This window comes from Molossus molossus, unplaced genomic scaffold (assembly GCF_014108415.1).
Source record: "Molossus molossus isolate mMolMol1 unplaced genomic scaffold, mMolMol1.p scaffold_m16_p_10, whole genome shotgun sequence".
Classification (NCBI taxonomy): Eukaryota; Metazoa; Chordata; class Mammalia; order Chiroptera; family Molossidae; genus Molossus; species Molossus molossus.
The window spans coordinates 34,510,829-34,535,046 of record NW_023425345.1 but is presented as its reverse complement, the minus strand read 5'-3'; the positions used below and the strand labels follow the sequence as shown (position 1 = coordinate 34,535,046).

The following is a 24,218-nucleotide window of genomic DNA, read 5'->3' as shown; positions in this document are numbered from 1 at the left end:
TCCACCATCCATGAGTAGAATATTCTTTCTGCATCTTAACTTGTGTTCTATAATTGCTTTCAGAATGCACTGTGCTTACCTGTGTATTGACTGTAGATCGTAAGACACACAATGTCTATTTTGAACATGAAAATACACTTGTTTCTGTAGCTACCTGATTGCGAAATTGCGAAAAGTGAATCCAGTCTATTTGGATAATTTCTCTGATCTAGTAAGCATAAAACTTCTTAATCGGGTGATGATTCTTCTTTATTCCTGGAGTGGTTTGTGCTGACATTAATACAGTATACGTGAAAAGAAATCAGGTCACTTTTAACTAAATGTTTTGGCCAATCGTCTCAACATTTATCAATAAAAGTAAGATCGAGAATGTCACATTCATCACCTGTTCTTTGTGACTGTAAGTGGATTTCTGGTTCTAACATTAAAGTATTATCATTCTGACATGATTTAAATAGTTAGTGTAGAGAAGACCAAAGTTAATGGATTTACTGGAGCAACATGAACTAATTTTCTAGTTATTTTCTGGGCCAAGAGCATGACACCTACATCAGCGCAGGGAAAAGGAAAAAGGCCTTTTTATAGCTGGCTGACGAGAGGCCAGTGCATCCCTGGGAGCGCGTCTCTGCCGTCCCACGGCGCAGGGTTCGGTGCTCTGCGCTTTCATGATTGCTTGCCCGCTGGATGGCATTCTGGCGATCGCTATTAATTCCTCTTTTCCCCAGGGAATATTTTAGGAATTTATTTATTAGTATTTCTTATGTTTGTGAACTACTGGCATAAATAAACGCTGGGCCTGATATATCCCTTCATCTGTCGTCTTTTATTTGTGGCCATAAATGTCACAGTCACTTTTATGTTTATATGAGGTCCATCACTTTCACTCTGAAGCAATTTAGAGACCGCTTATAGAAGAACAACACACACACACACACAAAGGTGGAGGAGAGAATGAGGATGAAGCAAAGGAAAAGTGAGGAGAGCAGAAATCTGGCATAAAATGTAATGGATCTCAAAGTGGGTCCTTGGTTCTTGTTATCTTTGGAAGATTTTAAACCAAAGGATTTGCTCTTGTAGTGTTTTAGAATTACATGTAACCTTAGAGGTCCGATAGATCATAGGCTTCATTCAGAAAGGGTAAGTGACATGTCATGGTTCTACAGAGTGGCATTGTCCACTGCCTGGCCATCATGCTGCTACTCATCTTTATTTTCAGGGTGAGCAAAGTAGCTCATGTGCCTCAGAGATTCAGGAGGTCTGAGAACATCAGGTACCTCAGTTTTGCCCAGTGAATGGGTCTTCCAAACCTCAAATGTCCCGTCTTTAAATTCTCTATTTGTTTGGTTTCCGGGGTTGTGTTGTGTCTGTGCTCTCGCTAGTAGAGCTTTGTTCTTTGCCTTCAAGGGACCTCTTTCTGTTTTCACCCCTTAACATGGGGCCTCCCAAGTTCCATCCTTGGTCCATTGCTCTCCGTACTCTTCATGCCCTCCTGGGGCAATCTCACTGACCATTTCTTTGATACTTACCGAGAGCCCCTCCCCATGCTACATCCTGTGCTGGACACCAGACAGTGACACACACAGCCCCTGGACCATTGACTGAGTGATCTTAATCCTTCTTGGAGTTTCAGATGCTGCCCAAATTCTGAGAAGCCTTGAATCTATAGCTCTGGTTGTGGTCGGCGCCCTGAGCTGTACTGTGTTACTAGCTCAGATGTTCTACAGGAACCTCAGATTTGGCATGCTGAATATGGACATTATTTCCCCTTTCTCTTTACCCTCCTTTTAAATATATGCTTTTCCTTTTGAATTTCCTGTCTCAGTGTCAAAGTCATTTAGCTACTCCTACAGAAAGTTGAAAGTCAGCCTTAATTCTTGTTCTTTCTTTCCCTTCCAATGACTAATTCCTGGCCGCCTACTCTATGCAACTTCCGCTCTCCTTTATGCCTTTGTCGCCCACTGCCTTCAGGTTTGTAGTAGGCCCCGAACTGGGCTTCCCTTCTCCAGGCTTGATCCCCTTTCCACCTTGCCCTGCTCAGGGTTGCTGGAGTGATGGTCTAGACGAGAGTGTGATCGAACCATGTAAGTCTCTGCTTAGAAACCCTTGCTTGGTTTCCCATATTCTACAGTGTAAAGCCCAAACTCCTTAGCTTGGCATCAAGTCTGTTGTGACCTGGCCCTACCTGTGCTGCTTACCCTTCTGCTCTCTGATGATGTCAGCCTGTTGCTCTCTGCTCTCTGATGATGTCACCCTGTTTCTTGAGTCACAGTTCATGCTTATACGGTTGTCCCTGCCTGATGCATGAAGCTGCAACTCAGATCTCTCTATTCTGTGTCATTTGGCTACACTGAAAAAAAAATTATGAAAACTTTCAAATAATCACAATGGAGAGGGAAATATACAAAGAATACCTCAATGCAACATTACGATTTTGTTACCCTGGTTTATTTATCCTCCCCCACCCCCACACCTTTTTTCTTTTGCAGAAGTATTTAAAAGCAAATCCAAGACACCGCACAGTTTCGCCCCCACTTCAATATGCATCTTCAAAAGTGTGGACATTTTCATACCTAACAACAAAATCATTATCAAACCTAACAAAATTGACAATAATTCCTTGGGATTATCTAATTCCCTAAACATAATGAAAATATCCAAGTTGTTGCAAAAAAAAATCTTTTTATAATTAGATTGTTTGAATCATGCTCCAAATAAATACCACATATTAAGTTTGGTTAAGTCTCTAATTTTCTTTAATCAAAAACAGCTCTCAGTCCCCTCTCTTATTAATGCTATTTTCTTGTTGTAAAAACCAGGTTAGTTTTCCTATAGAATGTTCCATAGTCTTATTTATTTCTTTGTCTTCTTGTGTTATGTAACTTGTAACTTGTTTCTATATCCACTGTACTTTCTATAAATAGACATTATCTCTAGGGTTTTGATTAGATTGTTTCCATTATCTATCTATCTATCTATCTATCTATCTATCTATCTATCTATCATCTGAGATGTTAATATTGATCAGAGTGTTTAAGTGGTGACAGCCTCATTCGCCCCTTATAAAATTCACCATCAATCATTGTCTAACTAATGGTTTAATCCATTGATTATCACTGATTGAATCAATTATTTTGTAAGAGTTACAAAACATTAATTGCATAGTTTTATAATTTCTTCCACTTTTCCTGGTTGGAACTCTTCTATAAAGCAGAATTTTAACCTCATCAACTAAAAATATTTGATTACCCTGAAATACAGGTTGGAAATACAAGACAGGACAGAACAAAATGTGTTTTTTTTTTTTCCATTTTGATTACCTGGCTAAATTTTAGTCATCCGCTGTAGGACACCATTGTGAATCCTGCAGAGCCAAACTAAATGTTACTTTTTCCTTCTATGAAATTCCATAGTTATGTCTGATATTAACTTTCTCACAATATATTAAAAATATCATTTTTTTTAAACTGGAAAATCATTTCACTGTAGATGATTTATTCTAAAGCAATCCTAAAGAAAGAAACTTGGTAGAATTTAAAGTACTCAAATAATTTGTTCAAAATCATCATTGCATCTCCTTTTTCTCTGGGATAGTTTTGTAAACTTGTATATATCCTGGAGCATTTTTGGCCATTTTCAGATTAGATTTTTTAAACATTTTTATTGGTAATAGTTAAAGTTTGAAAACATTATAAATGTATTAAAATGGGACATTGCTTAAGAAAATTATGGTATCCAAGCAGTGCAATAGCAAACTCATTAAAAAGAATATTGTGAAAATATAACTGTTGCATGTGAAAATTTCTGTTCTATTATGAAGTGATAGAAAAAAAGATTACAGAAAAATACACTATGGTCACATTAACTTTTTATGTAGATATTGTAATTTATTGTTTACATATTAGGCACAGTTTTAAAAAGAATAAAAAATCCTACTCTCTGGAATGGGAGAAGACAATGGTGATGGAATGTATGAACATTGATGGGTCTATGTATGTGACTTTCAGCCACATTCATATCACACAGTTTTAAAATGATCTAATCTCTTACAATTACCAGTTACTTATTTGAATACATGGAGTTGGTGGAGGATATATGCCATTAAAGTATAAGTTCAAAGACATAAACAGTTTTATTAGTGGTACTTATGTGTGTGGGAAGAACTGTTCACCATATGTAACTATCATGTTTCAGGGGACCTGATCTAACAGTTAAGTTTTTATATTACAAAGCAAGTTTAAATATTGGTTATTTTAGAAACACTACTGAACTAGAATAATATTTATTAATTATGCTAAAGGAGTATAGTAAACTAGTTGACAAAAATACTAGAGAAAATGTTAGTCTGTTGAGATAGACAATGTAGGATTTAGCTTTCTGCAACACAGAAGGCAACACCTGCTATTGTGTGAATGTTAGCAAAATAATTTACTGCCATGAATACTTGTGTACTTGGACAACTCCTGAACAAAGAGACATAGGAAGCCACAACAAACAAACAAAACACCCCAGGAAAAATGAATACCTCATTTCTTATCATAGCTTCATTTCTCTTCTGTTGTTTCAGTCTCCAGATACACTTGGCACCGTGCTGCATTAGGGCGGCATATAAAAGCCTCTCTTTTGCCCTGGCCAGTTAGGCTCGGTGGTTAGAGCTTTGGCCCATGGATCAAAGAGTCACGGGGTTGATTCTGGTCAAGGGCAGGTTTGTTGGTTGTGGTTCAGTCCCCAGTCCTGGTCACGGTCATGTGGGAGACAACCAGTCGATGTGTCTCTCTCACATCGATGTTCTCTCTCTCTCTCCCTCCCACTCTATCTGAAGATAAATGGAAAAAAAATCCTCAGGTGAGAAGTATCTGTTTCATCTTTCTACGCTGTTAACTGTTCCAATGAAGACAAACAAGGATGATGGTCTTTTATAATCAGGCAATTTAGAAGTCTCGTCTTGAAGTCATCGAGGACATCTACCTGGTGTTAGAAACATTAGCTTTTCAAATGTAGAATTGATTTCATCACACTGCATTTTTTTTTTTTATACTTTGCAAGTATGGTGTAGTATACAGGTTATATTTAATTAAGCAACCTTCTCTAGTTTCTGTATTGAGGGTTTTATCATTATTGGTTGAATCTTTTGTTTTGTCAACTCACTCTTTTTTTGTTTTGTTTTTTTCCTTTATTGCTTTTTAGAGAGAGAGGAAGGGAGAGGGAGAGAGAGATAGAAACATTGATGAGATAGAACATTGATTGGCTGCCTCCTACATTCCCCCCACTGGGGATTTGGCCCACAACCTGGGCATGTGCCCTGACTGGGAATCAAACCAGCGACCTCTTGGTGCATGGGTCTACGCTCAACCCCTGAGCCACACCAGCTGGGCTATTAACTTACTCTTTTTCACAATCTTGAAGTACCACATTTCTGTGATGTTTATTTTCCATTTCAGGTTTTCCTGATTCTAGATTAACACCGATATCCTCAATGTTGACTTCTTGGATTTGTTCCTTGGTTGCACAAGTCTCCTCCAAATTTAACTTTTTCTTGACTCTTCATTGTTAGAATATCTACAGACACATGTCACATTTCTTCAGTAGGCTGAGCTCCTGCCAGAATGTCCTTCTCAATAGACTGAAATCATGTTTTCAGTAGAACCTGTGAGTGGTTCAAAACATGCAAGGCATATCCAGTATTTAACAAGTGTCTTGGGGTCTAGAATATTTTTAATCAGGTCATTTAGTGTGTCCAATATTTCTTCTTTTGGGCATCCCTCATTAATCAGGTTTCGGCATTCAGAAATGCCTTATTTACCTTTTTACTGAATAATCTTTTTTCATCTTCTTCTGCCACGGTAGTGCAAAAGGACTCTACTCTCCGTAGTTGCTTTTGCTATAGTATGTCTGCGCTGGTCAGTGGGTTTTTTTTTTACCTTTCTATCAGTTTGGTATTAGAAGATAAAGCAGCCCTGGCTGTAATTTCAGATATGATACTTCTTGATATTGTCTTATTTCTTTTCGCTTCCTGAGAAGAACTGGTTTGGCACCAGATAAAACTGTATTTAATTGTAGTCATTCTTTCTTATGAGACTGTTTCCAAATTGGAACATTGACAGAGCTTCTACTGATGCCTTGTTTCAGGGAGTCCCGAGTACTATGGGTATTACTGTGGTGATGTCTAGTAGGATGCCACCGAAGTTGTTCGTTCTCAGATGTAGAGTCACAAGTGTAGTGGTAGTCATCGTCGCTGAGGCTCGGTTACCCTGCTGCTGTTGTTTACAGGCTGAGGTTTTGTGGCTTTGGAGATAGTCGTTGAGAGTTTCTTTGTTGTTGCAGAACTCTCATCTTTAACTTGTACAGGTTTTCTGAATGAATTAACCTTAGATTGAACACTTTGGCCACCCTGGGATCCCAGCACAGGGTTCTTGAGCATCTTAGCACCTTGCTTTTTTTTTTTTTTTCTGTAGCTACTTGTTCCTTTTGATTATTGTTTTTAATGTGAAAGTTCCCGTGAATGTTTAAATCACGTAGAGAAATGTTGCCATATTACTGTTGTTGTTATTAGTGTTATACCATGAGGAAAATTTAAAAGTTAGTTTACAAGGCAAAAATGTCTGGCGTCAAATTACTCTCAACATTCCCATAAATACTCTTAGAAATGCAGGACGCGCACGCGCGGAGGAACCCTCGGGGGCTGCACTGACAGGTGGAGCGCTAAGCTCGTGCCCCCTGCGGCCACAGGTCAGGTGCACAGGCCTCCGGGTGGATGGCAGCGGCAGGAGGTGACTGCATCCCGGAGCTTCTCCGCTTGCAGTTGCAAGCTCTAAGGGCCCACGCTAGGATGATAAGTGTTTCCCTGGGTGGGCTGGACTTCCGGCCCAAATGGAAAGCAGAATACGTTTTCTATATGAATAAACTCTAAATGGTTGTGGTCTAAAAAGTATCATTAAGACTAGATTTGGGGTATTGTCCTGATTAAATCATTATGAATAAAAATTATATCCATATAAAAATGTGGTCTATATTACATTTAAAAGCCATGCTATACGAATGAATTCTGTAAATGCTGTCCTTTCAAGGTGTATGCTTTTTTTGGTGCTGTTTATGCCTTGAATAGGGGTTCTTAAACTGGAGTCCGTGAATGACTTTCAGGGGTTTACGGCTTCCATGAAATTGTGTGTAAAATTTTAGGTTTATGTACTGTGTGTGTGTGTGTGTGTATGTGTGTAAAGAAGACATAGCCTTTATCAGATTCTCAAAGGTGTCCATTACTTACAATAAGGCCCTTAGTTTTTGTCCCCAGAAATGGAATAAAACAGGTTTCTGCTCATATGGAATTTTGGAAACATCTGTCTGACCTGATATTTGATTAGTAAGTCAGCCTCATATGCATAGTAAGACATATTCTAATTTCTCATAATTTCCATTTATGGTGTGAGTCAGAAGTATTTATTATAAAAATCCTATCCCAACAAACCCCCAATTTTACCTTCCTTCATTTGCACACGAGATCCAACATACACATTTAGAAAATATATTTTATGTGTTTGTTGCTTGAAGTAATTAAATTACTTCAATTAACACTCCAACTTTTTTTTCCCCCTAGTTCTGAGCTTTCCAGTGAATAATAACTAGCTATTTTTTATATACATATTACTTTAATTATCCACAGAAACTAAACAGATGGGGCAAGAAAAATACCACACTGACTCGGGGATCTAAGAGACAGAAACAGGGAGTCCGGTCGTCTGGAAGCGGAACCGAAGAGGCAGGGACACGCCTAGCCAGAAGTGGCAGGAAGTCAAAGGCTCAGAGCCCAGAGGTCTAGGGACTGCAGTGGGGGTTTTTATGACAAAGAAGTGGGAAGGGCTGTTGGTGCTTTAAAGACATGTTGAATTCAATGAGTCATGTGTTGGTACCATTCATTTAATCCAAAAGATAACATTTCGAAATTCCCCAAACTACTAGAGATAGTAGAGACTTAAGAATATCAGATGTGGCACCAACATGCCCGAACTCAATTCCAGCTTGACCATTATTTACCTTGGCTGACTTGCTTAACTCTTCCGTATCTCAGTTTCCTCATCTGTAGTAATTGAACTCACCTCATAGTGTTTTCTAAATATTAAATTAGTAAATATGTGTGAAATGCTTAGAACAAAATGCAGTAGATGTGTGCTTCAGCTGTTCTGGATGGAGCTATGGAAAGTTGAGACACAGGGAGAATAGGAAATGCCTATGAATATAGTGGTGTCTATTTGTTGGAGAAATTACTCTTGCTGCTCACCCCCAACCAAATGCAACAAGAACAGACACCCAGCCCTTCATCTTCCAGGTATGAAAGTGGTAAAACCTTAATCTTAATGACATATACTATTAGGATAGTGTTTGACATAAAAATTCATGCATTCATGGGGCCAGTGTTTGAAAACTTGTGTAATAATTGCCTGTAAAATAAAGAAAAAAATTGGGTTTTGATCCACTTGGCTGGTTGGTTGCCTCAGATGTTACACTTAGCTGTCTAACGGTGGTGTGATGCTGAGAATAGGTTTTTGTTATCAGAGCACCTGTTTTTCTCTGGGTATGTTTACAAAGTTCTTATGGTTAGGTTTATTTACCTTCTGGCTAAATATTGTCATATTCAAAAGAAGGTCCATGTTAAAAGCATGACACATACTGTCTCTTAATTTTTTTCTCAATTGTTACATAATTCAATAACATCTCAAGAAACCACCATCTTTTTCTTATTTTTAATTTCCATAACATCTGTTCTCTCATATTGATCATATTCCCCTGACGAGTTTCCACTTCACTGTCTCTTTTGTTTCTATGGCTTCTTTCTTTGTTCCAGATATAACTCAAGGTTTTGCACACTGCAAGCTGTCATTTCAAAGCCCAATACTGATATTATACAGATATTGATCTAATTTAGCCATATGAGCTGTTGTTTCTGAAACTTACAAAATAAATAAAAAACAAACCGGGCACAGTGGGGCTTCCTTGTCTTTTCCAGATTCAGGTAAAGGTTGATGACATGGTCAGATCTGAAACAATTTTTACGAGTATCACAATTACATCCTAAAGTCTCCTATAAAGATTCTGGTTTTTAGTCTCTCCTTATCTGTACTGCCTCTTCTCTCTGCACAATTTGTAAACCCCAGGGTTGAGAGGTAATACTTGAAATAGTTTGGATCTTTTTTTTTTTTTTGTCTCACCTGCACCTCATCTTATCTAAGATGCGGCATGAAAAAACAACAACAACAAAAACAAAAGTGAGAGCAGCCAGGGTGGTTGGAGATATTGTAATTGCACCTTTTCGGATTAGCTATAGGCTTAGTTTGCTAGACTTTTTAATCCACTTACTCATCAAGGTAGATATGAGCTCAAAGCAGATCAGGTTTTGTTTAAAAAAGGAAGAGGACTAGGGTTAGAGTTCATATTATTTGCCATTGTTAACAAAAAGAAGGAAGAGCAGGTTCTATTTGAATGTTTGTGTATACAATTTATTTACACAGTTGTCTGTCAGTTTTGCATTTGTCATTAATTTTGGAAACATGGTCGATATTTTGAAAATAATGTACATATGCTTTAAATATTAGGTTTGTTATTGAAGAGATTGTGGCATGCTTGTATTTTTGCGTAATAGCGTTAATTCTTTTTAAAGTAGCTACATTTGCATATTTTATTGATAACTGTTTTTACTCTTAAAAATATATCTGTGAATTAGGTGTAGCTTTAAGTCAAAAGCCTTTTTGTGGCTGTAATTTTTATATATTTGAAAAATTTTAATATTTTGAACATATTATTTTCAGGACCCATTCGTTTGTCCTGGGCTCATGTCTAGAAGAGTGACTACTTAGTCCTGTAAGAATAAGCACTGTGGAGCTGTTGATGTGGCCTAGAGTCTGATACATTCAGTTTAAAGGCATAAGTGTTGAAAGTATTATATTCAATAATGATTGGAATAGTTCCATAAGAAAATTAGATTATAAGGTAGCCAGTATAACTTAACTAGCTATTAATTATATTTAAAAAGACTGCTATGAAGCAAAGCCACAGGGAAATAGCCCTAGAGTTAAAGAAAGTAAAACATTTCCTGTATGTTCTTCTATAATTTGGTTGGAAAAGGCTTTGAATCTCTAATCTGAGAAACAAAAAAATATAACTGTTCACTCTGGATGACTGTTCATTTAGACTGGTGGTTCTGCAATGGATTTTATCAGCTTCACTGTAGACTCTCCGACACTATCCTCTCTTCCTTTTGGCAGTGTCTTTTTAAGAAAGATTTAATTTTGAAATGATTTTAGACTTACAGAAAAGTCACAAAATAATATAGACTTTACTTATATCCCTCATTCAGTGTCTGCTAATGCTAACAGTTTATATAACCATAGTACAGTGATCAAAATCAGCAAATTAACATTTATACAATATTGTTTCTAGATTAAGACCTTCTTCTAATTTCACTTAGTTTTCCTAGTAATGTTATTTTTCTGACCCAAGTCCCAAACCAGAATCCCGCGTTGTGTTTGGCTGTTGTATCTCCTTAGTTTTCTCTAATCTGTGACCACTCTTCGGCCATGACCTTGTCTTTCATGACCTTGACAACTTTGAGAATTAATGATCATTTGTTTTGTTGAGTATCTCTCAGTTTGAGTTTGATTTTTTCTATGCTCAGGTTGAGGATATTCATTTTTGACCAGAATATCACAGCAGTGATGTGTTTTTTTCAGGGCAACATATGAGGGATACACTGTGTTTTATGACACGATGTTTATGTTAATCTCCATAACTTGGTTAAGATGATGTCTGCTGCATTTCTTCATTGTAAATTTTCTGTTTTCCCCATGGAATTTAATAAATGTCCTTAGGGGAAATACAAGAGATTATACAAACATCTTGTTTCTTCTGAGCCTTTGCCCACTAATGGTAGCACTTATCAGTAGACCCTGTGCAATGATTATTACTATACTATTCTAGTGGTGATTTTGCATTTCCTTCATTTATTTGGAATTTTTCTGTAAGGAAGAACTGTTCCTTTCCCCCAATTTATCTGTTTACATATTCACTGATTAATTTACATCATCAATAAATTACATTAATCCCACATCATGAACTCAAGAATATTTATTTTTATTTTATGGTTTACAGTCTACTAATATCTTTATTATTTTGTTGGTCAAATCCTTTCCATTTTTTGGCCTTTGGAAACTGTTCAGGTTGATTCCTGTGTACTTTTAAGAGGCTCTTGTTTTTTTTGTTTTTTTTTTCTTTTTCTAGTACTTCCTTGTTTTCTGGCACCACAGATGTCACAGGCTCATCTTGTGTTTTCTATCCCATCACTGAAGTCAGCTACTTCAAAGTCTCCTTATCTGTAGCTACATACCACTGGAGAACGGTATTTAGAAACTAAGATCATGTCCTATGAATTCATGAAAAAGACTGTGTTTCTAGGGGCATGGTAAGAAGAAAGAAATAGTAAATAAATAAATCAGAATATTTAGTGGCATGCAGCCACAGCCAAGGTCGCAGTTTCTAAGTAGCAGGTCCAGGCAGCCCGCACAACGTAGAATATCCGTGAAGACATTGGAGAGCATCGCAATTGGGTCTTTTCCCAAGATGACCCAGAAGCATCTGTAAGGATGTTTACTTTTTCCATACACTCCGTTTTCTATCTTTTTGTTTTTTCTGTGTACTATATCAGTTAAGAATTATACTGTGCCAGTGAGGAAATGTATTTGTTTTTGCTGCTACTTGAAAGTTTGGAGCATGTCACAAATGCAAAAGGTAACCTATTAACATGGACGCTTATGCTTCAAGTCTTGTATATGCTGGTTTGGGTTGTGGGCATATACAGCTTGTTCCTGTAGTCGCAGTACTACACAGAGGCATATGTCTTGCCCCTATCCCGGCCTCTCATCCCTGACAACTAAGTGGGCATCTTTGTGGAAAATAATGCAGACTCAACGAGATCACAACCTTAGAGCTAAAACTGCTCTTAATGAGGTGCTGTGTATGGATTAATTAAATTAGTTTACCCCTCATGTGGCAAGCTCTGTTTAGTGTTTGTCTGGTTGACTAATTTATGAGGATAAAATTGTGGTAGTCTCTGCCTTGCTTGCTTCCATGAAAGAGATGGGCTAATTTGTGATGAGACTTTATCAGTCAGATCATGCATTGGTTCGCCCTTCCAGCTCTGGCTAACGAAGGCAGGCTGTTTTTCCTTCATACATGGCAATCCTGTTGCTGAGCAGGGACGATGCATTGGCTCTGGATTGATGATAACACCCATTGCTTCTCTTCTAGCAAAGAGATAACCACCTTTTCTGTTTTCTGTTTTAGTATGTTTATGGGTTTGTGGTTATCTTTCTTTTTCGGGGGCAGGGTATGAATTTAAAGTGGAAAGTGTGTAAAAATGCTGGTTTCTGTTTGTCATGAGAGACCAGTGCTTATACAGCAGTAGCTAAGATGTCTCAACAATGGGGGAAGGAATAATAGTACAACCGGCAGAGAAATGGGGAGTTTTGAAAGGCAATATCCTTCAACGTTGGGAAAGTAATGAAAGGTCAAAATGCAGCTCAATAGAAAAGTCATTATGAAAGGAAGGGGGAGAGTTTGGCTTTTATGTTGCTGTCAAGATTTGGGATTTGTTTTCTTTTTATTCTGACAAAACTCTTTTGGGGTGTGTTTTTTTCTCTTCAATTCAAACAGTTTATACAAGTGTTATTTTAAACTTCCTTGTGTTTACATCATCATGTCTTTTAAAAAGACACTTTTTTCAGTTTTGTTATCTGGGAACTTTTAAGGACTGAGCCACTGTTCGTGGTGCACACACACATATATGCGTTCCTGTGGGTATTTCTACTTGCACTGTCTGATTGAGAAAAAGAAAAGCCAAGTACGGGATAGTGCAAGAATACTTTGTAAGGGACTTCATTAAAAGTCCATGTATTTTGACGTATTAGTGTGATGACTTTGAAAATGTATATTACTTGCCAGTCACTGATTAGTTAATTCATAAACCATCTGCCGCATAAGGATTTTACAAATGCAAAAGTGATATAGAGCTCCGTGTCCGGCGGGAAGGCGGTGGCAGACATGGATTTGGGGTTTTGAGTGCCGGCTCCTGTGCTGTCGGCAGGCCACCCGCCTGCGTGACTTTCTGGAAGAATTTGAGGCCCGAGGAGAGAAGATGCCAGAGACTCACTTCCAAAGGGATGAGTCACTTTGGGTGGTTTGATATAATAAATCTGTGTTTATTTTGCAAAAGGCTTTTGAACAGATATTAGAGAAACACATTTCATCATTATATTCAACTTTATACTTCATAACATTGTACTTTCTGTTCCAGGAGTTAACAGCACCAAGTTCATAGTTGTTCTCTTCCTGTTCTCTTTGGAGAGTTTTCTGTTTTTAAAAAAGGCAGAGATTTTTAGGGTTTTTTTGTTTTGTTTTGTTATTATTTTTTAATCAGAATGGCCTCAAATGTTATTAGTATCCTTTGCCTGGACTATGAAGTCAGCTGTTAATCTTTCTAACGCTGTGCTTGGCCTTACGTCACTTTCTTGCTATGAAGCGTCCTGTCTTTCCTGCACATGCTCCAGCCCTCGCTCCTCCGCGCCTCTGCTCGTGTTCTCTCCTTGCAGGGCCCGTAGCACTCATCTTCCTGAGCTGCCACCTCTCTTTCAAAGTGCTTTGCTCATGCCATTAACTTGTGAATCTTTTCTTGTCCAGGATATGCAAGAACCAAGCTCTGGGTCTCATGGGCCCTGCCTGCTGGTTGAGGATGGGGTTGCAGACCATAAATAAACAACTGCAGTTTTAAAATGCTTAATTTCTGATGGCAATAGATGCTGTGAATACATTAGGTAATGATGTTAAAATTCTACTTGGGGTGGGGAGAAGAGCGTGTAGGCCAGATTAGACTGAGTGGTTCGGGGTCAGTCTCTGAGAAGGTGGTGTTAGGCTGTGATTTGAATGCAAAGGACCCAGCCCTGGGAAGATCTGGGAGAAGAGGGAAAAGGCACAAAGGTCTTGAGACAGTAGAAATCTTGGTGAGTTCCAAGAATAAGAGGAAGGTCAAGTGTCTGCTGCACACTGAGCCAAGGGGTTATTAGTAAGAGATGCCCTGAGACAGCTGGGGAGAGGCCAGTTCATGTAGGGATTTGTGAACTAGCGTAAAGTGTGTTGATTTTAAACTCTTGGTAAAGATTTAGGCACAAGAGAATAATGATCTGATTCTTTGCAATTCTTTCCATTCATTTCAGTTATTTATACAGTCCTTCTTAAGTAATGGATTATGAACTCTTTGGGGGTAGGGATGATATTAGTCAGTTCTGTTCGTAGATAAGAAGCACTTAGTAAATATTTGTGGAATGGCTGAGTGAATGAATCGAGGGAGTCTGAGAAATGATTGTCGTAGGTGTTTGAAATGAATACTTGACTGAAGCAGAAAGAGTCAAGGTTACACTCGACTCTTTACTGGTGGCCATGATCAGGATCCTTTGAGGAAGAAAGAGATGGAAAGAGCATAAGTGAATATGATAGGTGCAGTACAGCAAAGGGGACAGAGGGTGAGTTTGGGAGACAGATTGTCTGAGCAGGAACCTTGGCTCTGTCACTGACTTGTTGGATCTTTGGAAAGTTACTTAATCTCTCTTAGACTTTGTTTCCACATCAGTCGAATGGTGATATTAATATTATTTACCTTATTAGTCAGTCATGAGTCTTAACTGAAATCAGCTATGTAAAACACTGAGAATGATGCGTGGCTTATGACAAAAATCCAGTAAATAAATCCCCCAAACTTTAGAACAAAGGCTCTGCACAGTATCACTGTTGCAAAGCTCTTGTTAGAATTCTTTCGGGCTCTCAGACCAGCCCTTGACCCCTTTGCCCACTTTATCTGGGATGTTAGAATGATTCCATTGGCAGTTAATAAGGTGAAACAGAGAGACTTAGTCTTTAAAAATAAATAGACTCGAACAAAAACTTTTTTTCTTGCATGGCATCTGAGGCATATATCTTTAGCAGATAGTTCTTTTGGAGACAGGGATTACAGCCATTTGGTAAACAGTCACAATCTAAATACATCTTACTAATTTTTCTTCCATAATTGATTCAACTATAAAATTATATGAAAAACTGTAGCCCTCATGATGCCATGCTCTAGAACTTCTGTCATTATATATGTTATTAGCACTATCTTTAGAGTCTTTGTTGAAAGATTGTGTTATGGGTGAGATCATCCTCTAATGGTTTCCTCAGTACGGAGTCCCAGACAGCTCTGTATCATAAGAAATTTCCTGCTTAATGGCACTTGTAGAAACTGCAGACAGTGGAGAGATGAGCATCTTTACCTTGGGAAGAAGCCAGGAGAACTTGTATATGCATAAACAGCAAGTTGTTAACTAATACATTCAGTCTATATTCTTTAATAAAATTATGTTTTGGAAGTTTTATTTCAGGCAAGCTCAGATTACATCAGCACATTTTTTGGGTGCTCTTTCCTTGTAGTCTCATTAATGCACTAAAATGTTGGATTAGAAAACATGGTATAAACTAATGGTGGAATTCAGACTGGATCACTTTGAGGGTGTGGTTTATTGTTCCTTTTCCAGTTCTTAAATAATTCTGAACATTTTAACCAGCCAAATAGAAAAATCCCTCAAGGCTTTTTGTACAGTTGTTTTGTTTTTCTTCTGCTACTCCCAGTAATATTACATAAGTTACCTGGAAATGGTGAAGTTGGGGTACACTGAGCCAGGCAGTCAAAATTTCTGGGATTCTGGCTTCCTTAAGCACCATTGAGAAGCTGTGTAATTGTTGGAAGATAAGAAAGGGATCTGGGAGAAGTGTTAAAAATGAATGATACTTTATCTAATTATTGTTCCTGTTCTTTTAGACAGAGCCAAAAAAGACAAAGGCAAACCATGTCTCCAGGGGTTGGTAGCTCAATTTGATTTTTTCAGTAAGTTTGGGTCACGTTTAACCTCTCGATAGTTAGGCATCCTTCTTCTTCATAGGTACCTTTGTTTGTGTAGGGGTTGCTTGAAAATGAGTAGAAGTTGAAGTTATTAAGATTCTGGAACTCTGTCTACTCCCCCCCCCAAAAAAAAAACCCCACACTTTTTGCATCAATAAGTATAGAGAATACTGTTCTTCAATTTCAAGTCTGTTTGATTATGAGATTAGACTGTTTCAATCATTGTGGCATAGTCAACTGAATTTATTGCCAAAGAATAAAGTTCTGGGATTTACTTTGTGTTTATTCTCAAATATAGTTTAAAAGTCTAGAGGAATTTATAACAGAAATTATCCAGAGTCAGATCCCAGCTCTGTCTGACTTTGTTACAAAAGGACTTTTGGAACCTTGCTCCAGATGTAGGTGTGCATTCCTTGCTCTACCCCCCCCCCCAACCCTATGGTTCTTTTGGTTTTTATTCTCAAATCTACACCTTCTATGCCTGTATTAGTTAACAAGCAAGTAATTCTTTATAAATGCAATTTCGCATGTTAGCGTGTAATGAGATATACATCACAACTTAAAAGACAGTCTTTAATCAGATCCTTGAACCTAAACCGGAAATGACTTGTATCTTTTTATGTTGTTTTTCTAGAAGTTGACCTCAAAGTAGCCATTGTTCTCAAATGTGCTCTCAAAATGAAAAGAAATCAGCATCCAGATTCATTATTGGTTGATACTCTTTCATGAAACCAGGTTAAATGCTCTGGAATTAAGTTCCTGAGAAACATTTTGCAGATTATCTTTTCTGAATCATTTTCTTAGTACTTTACTCTTTGGTCTCATTTATAGGTCTAAGTAGAGGAAAGAAGAAGAACAAGAACAAGAGGTATATCAAAATATTATTTCCTTCAAGTCTTCTGATTCTGTACCTAATTATACTGGCTTCCCTTGGTGACACTTAGGTTTCCTATACACTGGGGCCATGCTATATTCATATTAGGTCTATATTCTGGTGCAGTGCCCATAGAAGACATCCAATAGACAGGCACTGAGTGACAACACCACTTGGATACATTTTTAGTTGAGGCCAAATTGAGCAAGAACTAAATTTCAGTTTCTTGAGTAAATGCCAGGTTATGACTATATATCCTTAATTTGACAATAGTTCCTTTGGAAACAAGATGGACTTTAACTCTTCTGTTAGAAACTTTATAACAAAAGTGGTTTTCAGTGGCATATTAGCAAGTGAATATTCCAAGTTGCCATGCTATCATGGTATCAGAGGATAAAATTACTTTGTTAAGGCAACAGTCATATAACATGCAACAGTCAGATTCAACATTAATGGCAGTCCGGTCAGAATATTCGGAGATGAATCTGTTGAGTTTTGTGGATAATGAATTCTGAACTCAATTCTATAAGCAATACTATTTTTCAGTACTTGTTTTGATCCCACTGATATTGAGGAAAAGAATGATCATCTTTCTCTTATGCTCTCATGGCCTTTGCACCTTGTTTAGCATTAATATTTTACAGGAAACTGTGGTAACTGGAACGGCCTCACATAAACTTCTGTTATACTTAGAACGATGCACGTTGGACTATAAAACACAACGTTAAGGTGAGGAAATTCCTTTCTTGAAAGCACGTTATTGCCAGGTATGAGTGAAGGTGGGAGGTTGAAGTTGGAAGAGTTGGATCCTCGCTTGAATTCAGTCACTTACTTATGATGTGACTTAAGGTCAGTTTTATAACCTTTTCATGTCTTTGTTTTAGCCATAAATCATGATAATAATAATCCGTGCTGTCTGTTTCATACAGTTGTGAGGATAAAATGAAATAATAAATGTGAGGCACTTTAAAGCTTTCAAAGGTATCATCCGCTGTCATCTTTATTGGAAGGCCTGGTTTAGAAAACATATTTCAGTTTCTTGCCTTGGCAACTGATCTTCAGGGAGCAGTAAACCCATCAGGCCTCATGATTATCTTGCCTTTATAGAGTTTGTAAGTACAAGAGGAGCTACATATATGTTTTTGATTTCCCTACTTAACTCCTGTGCACTACAGGGGGAAGAGAAGGGTGCGAGTTACTCCCAGTCACTCCATGTGTATGTCCTACACGGCGGTACGACTCACCCAGATATTGTCCCTCTTTTTCAAGCGTGGCAGTCTTGATGTCCTGTTCACTGTGGGCAGGGAATTTCAATACATGTCATCATTTCTAAAGAGCTGTGTCAATTTTTTCAATTCTTCCACATCAGCCAATACATTCTACAACTGACAATCTTTTCAAATGACAAAGGTACTTCTACATTTGAAGAGGGCTTAGTTGTATTATTACTGCCATTGACTTTTTAGAACACACTTTTTATTTTAGATGAGTTTCAGATTTATAGAAAAGTTAAGTACAAATAGTTCCCATATAACCCCTACACAGTTTCCTCTGTTATTAATATCTTACATTAGTATGGTGCATTAATTCTATTGCAATTAAGGAATACTTTGATTCCTGAGTTTTTCCTTAACAGCCATTTTTTTTTTTTTTTTTTTTCTGTTCTAGGACTCCATGCAGGATAACGCATTGCATTTAATAATATATCTTCTTAGGCTTCTCTCGACTGTGAATGGGTCTTTGGCTTTCCTTGTTTTAGATGATCTTGACAAATTTGAGTATTGCTGACCCTGACTTTTAAACAGAGATTTTAAGCCTTCTCATTAGAACAAACTGATAATAGACCCCCCTACCAGCACCACACACAAATAAAACCCCATTGTGTGAAGAAGGGGGTCATTTATAGGAAACTGTAAGCTAGGCAAGACTCACAAAGTCCAAGCAAGGAACCCTAACAAGAAATAGGGTTCCTTCAGGACACTATGCCTTTTTGGCAAACCAACTTGTAAAGTAGATGAAGGGATTAAACAATGGAAAAGACCATGTTACATTATCAATTTTGCTCATGACAATTAAAATATTTTACTTAATGAAGCAAAAAGAGGGAAAGAAGCCATCAAAAAGCTTGAATAGTAGTCATATACATTTGAACTTTATTTCAATGTATTCTTTCTTAAAACAACTTTTTAAATATACACATAAAACTTTGCATCTTAAACCCGACACCTGAGACCTTGTGTAGAGCAATAAATCTAAACTATTTTATAGCCTATTCTTTCATAAAAGGCCAATTTTCATCAGAAGTATCAAGAACAGAATACATAAGTATTACTTGTAGACTCCAAGAAGCGATTCAGTTACGGTGACATTGTTTAGTATCACTTGCCAAGTGACAAGATGGCCTTAAGTGTTTATTATAACCCTGAGTATCTGTTTCTATTAATACTTGAGGGGATTGAATCATTGACTTTTCAAAGCAACTTCACCAAAGTCTATAAAATGATTACTTGTCACCATTTTACAATCATTTACTGGTCTTGTACCCTATGGCCTAGACTGGTCCTTCATTTTCTTACAGGTGTTCTGTTTTACTAAACTTCCTGAGATAAATGTCCCATAGTATACAATTTATTTTATTTGAGGCAAGATATTTCCTATGGGGGAAAATGTTATCTTTGCTTAACCAAGAGGGTGAAACTTTTCAGCGACTTTTAAATCAGAAGGAATGAGGCTAGACAATCACTCAAGGCGTTTGTTCCCTTTATGACATGACATCTGGTTCCCAATGTCAACAGCTCTTTCCACTGTGGGGCTTTCATTGGTGCTACACATGCACTTTGCATTGTGAAGCCCCTTTTAGCCAGCCTGGCACGTATGAAGCGGGCAGACGAACATGAAGGGGCGGCAGATGGTAGTCCTTCCTTCCTCTTTTGACTAGTTTGAGTTTAAGGATTTCATTATGACCAAAACTTGGGTGAGTGTGTGTATCTGCTTATAGTTCTCGCTTTAACCGAAGTTGTTTATACTTTATCATCTCAAAGCAATTAATTGAAGACGTTGGGTTCCTAATTCAGCAAATGCATTCTGAACGTGTAGTGACTTGCTAGCTCATAATTTACCTGAAAAAAAAAAAAAAATTGGAGAAACAGTAAATCACTCTGGTGGTGTAAGGCAAAGCATTTTCTCATGAGGAAAAACAGTGCAAGGAAGGTAGACTGAGTTCTGTTGCGTACTTTTAGAGTGAGTGTCAACTGCCGAGAACAGCGTTGGATTTGAGAGTGTTTATCAGAACTTCATATATCCATTCCTTTGTCTCATCGTCAGCCCTTATCCCTCTGTGGTTCTTTATGGTTACCTGTATTGGTCACCTTACTGTGCTTGGGTTACTACTCTCCTTCAAAGGACCTTTGAACAGCTTTACTTTTTGATTCTAATATTATTTCTAACATTTAGAATCAAAACTTGATCAGTTTCATCATCTGAGAATTTTTTTTCACCAGACACCAGCATGTGACTCTAGTGAACACTGCTTTGGGGATGGGTGTGGGAGGGCTGTTTAGGATGAGCATGGTTAGTAAAATAAAGCACTCTGGCAAAGGCTATAGTTGGAAGAGTAGGTTTCTGCACCCTTCCCAGAAAGCCTGTTTAGGTGCTGCCACAGGCTGGAAAAATTTCCATGTGAGGGCTTGATTCAAGTCAAGGTTACAGATCAGTTGCCTTGGGTTTTACCACAAATGTAAATAAGAGAACCCACCATACAGAGTCATCTGTAATTTCCCCATTAACTAGTCCCTTCGCTCCAAGTGCACACAAGCCAGAATGAATGGCTACCACCCAGGCAGCAACCCTGGCAGAAAGGGCGAAAGAAAGAAAGAGATGTTAAGTTTATTGTTTGTTGGTTTGTTTGTCTATCTTAGATGGCTTTGGGATGAAAAGAATAGGGGTAAGCTTGTCTTACCTCTTATTTTAAATGTAGCAGCTCTTTTAATGTTTTGTTATTTTAAAAATCTTTTTGGAGGGAGTAATAATATTTTTAGCCCTGTGTTTCAGAAACCTGGTGCTAATGGTTAAGTTAAAATATGTATAAAGGAATAGTCGAGTATCATGCTACGAGTAAGTTAGTAAATGAGCAATAGACAATAAAAAGGAAATGAGAGAGTTTCTCCATGCCCATTTTGGATATTTATATGAATTTCGGAGCTCTTCATGCGCCTCCAACCCACCCACACGACACCATTAAAAAATATGGTGTGTGTATCAAATCCAGCCTGAGTTTCCATGAAGGCATTCCAAAAGAAACTCTGAGTTGCCCATGTAACCAATTTTCCCCTGAATTTTCCTGTGTAAGTGGAAAAAAAATAGCTGTTCTGGTTTCAGCCACACTCGGACATACTGGCTTCATACCTGTTTCAAAATTTGCTTGCGTAGGACTAATAATCATCTTTAAAGAAAATGCCTCATAAAAAAGGACAACAGGCTGATTTACTTTATAGTAAGGAAAAGGAAAACCATAGTATGAGTACTATAAAAGCAATCTGTCTATCTCTTTCCCTTTTTTTTCTCCCTGAATGTGGGTTGCCCAACTCAAGAACAGTCTTGGGAAACCATGGGGCAAAATTCCAGGAAACCATTTTTTAATGAAGAACGCCATACACGTTCAAACCCAAGTCTGAATCCGTTCTAGGGTCCCGTTCTTGTCTGGATATTGAGAATATGCAAACTGAAGGATTCCCTGCGGTAGAACAAACGGGCTGTGCTCCTCATGCAGCGTGTGTTCTGTGTGATTGTTTTGTTGACCAGGCAACACCCTGGATGTGTGAAGTCTGCCATAAACTTTAGGGCTTAGACATCAGTTCTGCCTTCTGTCTCTGTGAGCAGGATGGCATGAACTTGAATTTAGGTGTCTTTACACATCACATTCAATGTTAGAAAATGTTTTAGGTCTACTTGTGGGCTTTTTTCTTGTGTTTCATAGATAGAAACCCCTGTGTGTGCTTAGAAAAGAGCCTGAGGGAAGAATCAGCCCCAGCTGCTGTGGAAGAGAAGATGGAAAGCTATATCCCTCTACCGCCATCAGAGCCTTCTTTTCTGTTCAGAGACGTCCTGGTGCTTGTCTTTGGGATGGCAAGGAATGTGGTCAGCTTGGCCCATGAATATGGGCAAATGTAAATTGGACAGATGTATATTTTTTACCACTTGACCAATCCTGAGTTTTACTGAAAGTTCTGGAAGTAGGAATTCCTCAAAGCCCCCAGATATCTGGAAGGCCAAGGGGTTTTGTTTTGTTTTGTTTGTTTTTGAAGTGAAATCTTCTGCAACCCATCTCCTTTTCTCTTTATTCCTCTTTCTACGTTGTCGTACTCTTCTGACGGAGGCGAACTCTGAGGAGGCTTTGTTGGGTTTCTGCCAGGCCTAGTGGGATGACTACACAGCCCCCCAGAAGCCACTCAGACCCCGGGGAGTGGAAGCAGCCCCCACCCCAAACAGATTTTACCGCGTGCCTCTCTCTCCAACCACCTCCCTCTCACTGGACAAAAATACAGGCCTGGGAACTTGCCCCTCCTCAGTCCGACATTCAACTTGGATACCTGGCTCCCATAGTTGATCTACTACACTGAGATCTACAAGCAGGAAATGATTCTAATTTCTCCATCAGCGGCACTTTGGAAAAGGGAGTTGAAGTTACTGGAAATAAGTGCAAACATCACTGCTCCGCTCTTGAAGAGATCGGACATCTGTGTTGTCACACAAAGGTCATTTCAGGCCTGAGGGGTTTCACATTGTTCCTTTAAGTCAGACCTTCAATGTAAACTATTTTCAACACTTGCCACGAAGAACAAATGACCTTTAGTTACTTGCCCAGAAGACAAATGGTATGTTAACACAATAAATATAGTTTGCTGGGATCCTAACCCATCTTGGATTTAACTTTGTATTAGAATATTTGAAAACTATAGAACCCTTGACATCCCTCACGGATGAAAATTAACTTGTGATGCTTAACTTTTTGAATCCTGGGGAGATTTGATGATAATGTCACTAAATGGTAGTCACCTCGTATCACCTATATGTTTCAGAACTCATTCTGGGTTTAGGGTATCTAGAGTGGATACACGTAAAGGGGGTCTGCGTAAGAACGAGGTTGGGGTTCCGGAAGAATTTTTAAGTGTTAACACTTCTTACCTGTGACAAAATGAAAGAGTTATTACCATTGAACATCTTCAAAATTTAAAGTAAAGTTCTTTAGTCAGCTCTAACTGCAGATTGAGTGATACTTTAGATCTCTTTTGTAACCCATTGAGCAGACTCGCATTGTATCTGGGAACCTGGCAACTGGTTAACAAATAACAGGGCATGACCTATAGACTGAGTGGCTGCAGAATTTCTTTCTAACCTAAAGTAAAAGCAAGCATTTTAAGGCACTCTTGAATAGCTCTATGATGAATTATTCAGTTATCTGCATTTTTCCCTTTTTTAAAAGTGTACTCTTTGACAGTTTGACAGACTAAAAAATAAATATTTTAGTTTTGCTCCAGGGAAGTAGTACTTATTTAGTTTTTTTCCACGGTGGTAATTGGGAGATACATGTGTTCCCCGATCCTGCTATGGGAGGACCGGAGCCAAACTCCTGTTATCTTCTATGCCTTGGGTACGGAGTGTACTGAAATCTAATGTCGTCCTGACTGTAAATGCTACTGAAAGACACTGGCTACTATGAACCTGACGGGCAGAGGCATTTTCTCCTGGCAGCTGCTCCTGTAGTAAAGCAGACATTAGAATTTGCGATGATGACAATCTATTTGATTGGGATCCTGGACTAAAAATGTATTGTCTTTCCTTGGGAGAAATATCTTAAAGTAAAATGTTGGTAATTACAGAGTAGGTTTTGTTGCTCTGGAATAACCCTGTCTTGAATGGAAAGCGAAGGAGGATTGCCTATATTTTTAAATGAAGAACTAGGGTATGTAAAATATTCAAAGAAATAGTGGGGAAAGTTTGGCTTTGTCTTGCAAATCCAGTCTCCGCATGTACCTGTTTTGTGTCCCTTTTAATGAATAGTCATAAAATACTCTCTCGTTCAGACTAATAGTGTACAGTAGTTACCTTTTGATTTTTGTAAAAGAAACCTTGATCATATTTAGAGAATGAAGCTTGGTTTTGAATAGTTAAAATAAAAACAACCATATAAAATATATAAAACTATAAAATCTATAAAATATTATAAAGAAGGATTTAAATTGCCCTGGCCGGTTTGGCTCAGTGGTTGGAGCGTCGGCCTGCGGTACAGAGAGACCCGGGTTCGGTTCCCACTAAGGGCATGTACCTCGGTTGCAGTTTGTCCCCAGCCCTGGTTGGTCGTGTGGGTGGCAGCCA

General features: G+C 38.2%; 1 protein-coding gene and 1 pseudogene across 1 annotated transcript in view; one reads left to right on the top strand and one right to left on the bottom strand.

Moving 5' to 3' along the window:
• The window catches only part of SOX5 (SRY-box transcription factor 5), a 960,413-nt gene that overhangs the window by 44,689 nt on the left and 891,506 nt on the right, over positions 1-24,218 (top strand). The window lies entirely within an intron of this gene.
• On the bottom strand, positions 4,542-6,531 carry LOC118623384 (annotated as a pseudogene).